General features: G+C 36.0%; 1 long non-coding RNA gene across 1 annotated transcript; it reads right to left on the bottom strand.

The window, feature by feature from the left end:
• Window positions 1–1,724: 1,724 nt before the first annotated feature.
• Window positions 1,725–3,745, bottom strand: LOC112501440. The gene is made up of 2 exons (XR_003067511.1): window positions 3,679–3,745; window positions 1,725–2,095 (listed from the first exon to the last, which is right to left on the bottom strand). It is a non-coding gene; the product is annotated as an uncharacterized LOC112501440 (long non-coding RNA).
• Window positions 3,746–3,967: the final 222 nt, after the last annotated feature.

Raw genomic sequence — 3,967 nt, 5'->3', positions numbered from 1 at the left:
AAACAAACACCACTTGATTATTTACATCATCGTATTATAATAGTTATTTTTTTTAGAAAAATCTACAGTAATTAATTTTACAACATACCCAAAAACCTCTTAGACAATAAAATGTTCAGAAAGGGTGTATTATACACCTATCTATATCATGGTCAGATTAAATCATACATTAAAAATATAAAAAATAAATCGCGATTTTGATGTATATGATAAAAAATTAACAAATATATATATATATATGTGTGTGTGTGTGTGTGTGTGTGTGTGTGTGTATTTAACAATAAGACGAACGACCATTTGAGAAAGAGAGTTAAGATGAAAAACGTAAAAGTAGATCTGAACCCTTGATCACCTTTAATCTCAAATTTACCAATGAATCGTACTTGATACGGAGATTGATCCGATGCATCTCATCCTAATATGCATTCAAGAATGAAGATCTTTTCTTATGTTTCTCATTTTAACTCTCATTTTCACCAAAATTAATTCCTTAACGATAAATAAGTATTTGTCGTTATAAAGCCTAAAAAGGGTTAGGGGCCCACAATATGTATAATTGGAATGGGGCAATGGGCACAGGGGCTTTGGTGGGCTCTTGTGTTCTTCAACCACCATCAAATTCATTTGGGCCACCAATGCCCTGATTGAAATTTGAAAAGACGATACAAAAGCCCAACAGTTTTTGTTTACACCATCAACATCAAAGCAATACCATCATCTCCTCCACGTGTAACGAGATGTGTGGTTGGGGAAGCAAAGGATCGGATATAGAAACCACTCACGACGGTTGCGGTTTAATGGCTTTGACTTATTCGATAAGCCATACAATATTATTCGATTACGGCTTAATGATTCAGCCGAGTGCTTATTTGGTCAGCTCAGGTAAATGTGTTGTATGCACACAACCATAATTTGTCTACAATGTTGCTTCTACGCTTTTTTTTGTTCTTGTTTGATCTACACAAATTGCAACAAATGTTGTCAGGTCCCGCAAACCAAGCGGGTCCTAATGGCATCTGGTTTAATGCAATGAAATGAGTCATTATTAGATACCGACCGGTTGATTGAAGATTCTTCAGGAATAGAACTCTTGAAACGAGCCAAGTGCCCACTAACTCTTTCAAGCCATATATAACTCTCAACTCCTCCTCAAGCATCCCATCTCTCTTCCAACATAAGTTATCACTTCAAGCCTTGTACAATATATGTTTGTGCACGTGTAGCGGTGCCCTTGAGTGCGTTTACGGCAATCACGCAAATTATTTGGAAGGTGAAAAAAGAGGATAATGAGGGAAAATAAAAAGAAGGGGAGTGGTTGCAGGTTCAGAAAGAGATGGAAGGCATCAATGAAAGAACATTACTCAAGATTCTACATACTTACAAGATGTGTTGTTATATTGCTTTGTTGGCATAAGCATGCAAACTCTAGTTAATCATATATATATACATATATGTGTATGTATGCATATTCTCATGATATGAAGTTACGCTTTTGTATTCGGTTAGAAAGCTGGCTAAAAGGGTACGAAAGTCATATGATAGTTGGAGGGATACATGCTTTTTCTTACTTTTCTTCACAAAAACAACTGTTCTGCCATTTGGGCTTAGATCCTACTTTCAAGTGAAGTATATCGGGTTCATTTTTTAGACGTTGTACTTGGTTTTAAGCCACAGAAAACCCCTAAAAGCATTTACTTGATGCACACAAATATGGTTATGACTTATGAGAAAATTGGACTAACTAATCATTCATGTGTGTTTTGCAATGTACACTCAACAGAACCATTGTAACTGGAAAATGATGTAATTTCAAGATAAAGGCAATATAGGATCAAGAATAGGTTCACTTAGAAAGTTTGTTCTTAATCCATTTAACACCAGTAGAGGTACCTTTCTTCACTTTGTGAGCACCAACAACAGCAGCAGACTTGGCCTTCACCAATCCAGTGGATGCAGCTGCCTTCATCTGTTCCATTTTCTTGTTGTTGCTCTTATTATTCGGCTTTTCCAAATCTTTTTCTTCATTGTCAAAGACACCGGTTCCCCATTGATCAGACCAGCTTGATGTCTTGTTTTCCATATTATGACCTGAAATCTGTTTACTGAATTACTAAATCATTGAAGGATCTCAAAATAGACATTAATCTTTTTCTTTAATAAAGCAACCCCTATAAGAACTAGAAGGATATCAAGAATCAAGCAGACATGTTTGTAATCATGAAAAGAATCAGAAAACAACAAATTATCACCCATGACCCATCACTTTGAACTGTTTAAGGCATCACTATGCTTGTTCTTTATGATTTTTACATTTATCAGATCAAACCAAACCAAACGAAACTGACCCTGTCAATCCCGCTTGAGAGTAGGATCTGGGGAGGGTTAGATGTATTCATACCTGAACTCTACCCCAAAAGAGGCAGTTGTTTTCATGAAAACCCATGGCTTGTGCAAGAGTGTGAGCAAACAAGTAGAATGCATGAATATTAACATATGGTGAACGTCACACGAGAGAAATTAAAAGAATAACTACGAGTGAGTACATTGAAGACATCCAAAAATGTACGGCTAAAAAGCATCTCGATCCTAGACTGCCAGGCCTCGCTCCCCCTCAACATGTCTAACTCCTTTGGCCCAACTATGCTAGCTACAGTTCCCTATATGTAGTAATCTGTCTTCCAGCACTCCTATCAGAGGTCATATCCTCGAAAATGTCTAAACCCATGTCCAATCTCAATTCCCATCCCACGTCCTCCTTGGCCTACCCCTCCTCACCTCCTCAACCGCCACTCTTTCTACAAAAAATAAATTGATTGAAAGTTTTGTACCATAATAACTACATGACTATCACCTAATAAAAAGACTACGACAAGCAAATTGTCAATTTCTTTCTAAATCATGTTCCAAGAGAACTAAAAATAGCATCTATGCTTTTGGAGCACCTAATTTGAGCCTCTTTCACAAAGCATTAAAGGCTATTTTTATAAGAAGCAGCATTCTGTTGTCCACTTTGATAGCTTTCTAATGTGTGTAAATCAGAATGAGGATAGACACAATGGATGGGGGCACATACGGGTTTTAACGATTTGAGCATTCAATTTCAAACTACAATCAAACAGTGAAATTGAAGTAACTCTGTATAAGTAGATCAATAAAGCACTCAGATAAATTATATACATATATCGGTAGTCGGATCTAACAATTTACTCGACGAAAACATTCAATTACGTCAGGCTTAGCTCGATTCTGTTTTTTAGGGAAAGAGTAACACATTTGATTTAATTTTGCATGTCAAGGAGCAGGAAAATATTGATTTTCGTTTCGGAACCGAAAGTTGGGAGTAATGCTAAATTTGTAACATAATCTATATAAATTACACAATCAAAAGGCAGTAGCCAGTAGGTTCGACATCAAATTCAAAACGTATTTTCTGTTTCGGTGGAAGATGTGAGCAATCTTAAACCTAACAACCTAATGACAATGCGATTCTCTGTTTTTTGCTTCGAAACACTAATCACCATTGATACATCAAGCATCATTCTAAATCAAAATACGCAAATTTAAGACCATGAGAAAAGAACAGATTGCAGACGAACAATTGAACTCGCATCATATAGTCGAAAACCCCCTTTGATTAAAAACATAGATAAAGGGAAACAGGAAGAGATAAAACCCTACCTTCAGCGATGGTGACGACCCTTCTAGAGAGAAAATCTTAGTTGATGATGACTTGTGTGAGACCCAACGAGGGTAGTTAAATACTATACAAGATAAGGAGAGTTTTAAACTTCTACTCAAACTTATTTTGTTTGAATTCCTAAATTACCCTTTCGTTGTAGACCGGTAAAAATTGGATGTTTTTAGGTTTGAATTGATAAAGTTGAATACATTTAAATAATTTAATTTTAATGTTTGTGGTTTGAAAATTTTCAATTAGATCCAACCTAAATCAAGGTGCAACCCAATC

The sequence above is a fragment of the Cynara cardunculus genome, unplaced genomic scaffold (genome assembly GCF_001531365.2).
Source record: "Cynara cardunculus var. scolymus isolate 2C unplaced genomic scaffold, CcrdV1 Un_Scaffold_122, whole genome shotgun sequence".
In the NCBI taxonomy this organism is placed as follows: Eukaryota; Viridiplantae; Streptophyta; class Magnoliopsida; order Asterales; family Asteraceae; genus Cynara; species Cynara cardunculus.
Note: the sequence above shows the minus strand (reverse complement) of the source record. Positions and strands in the feature narration are given on the sequence as shown.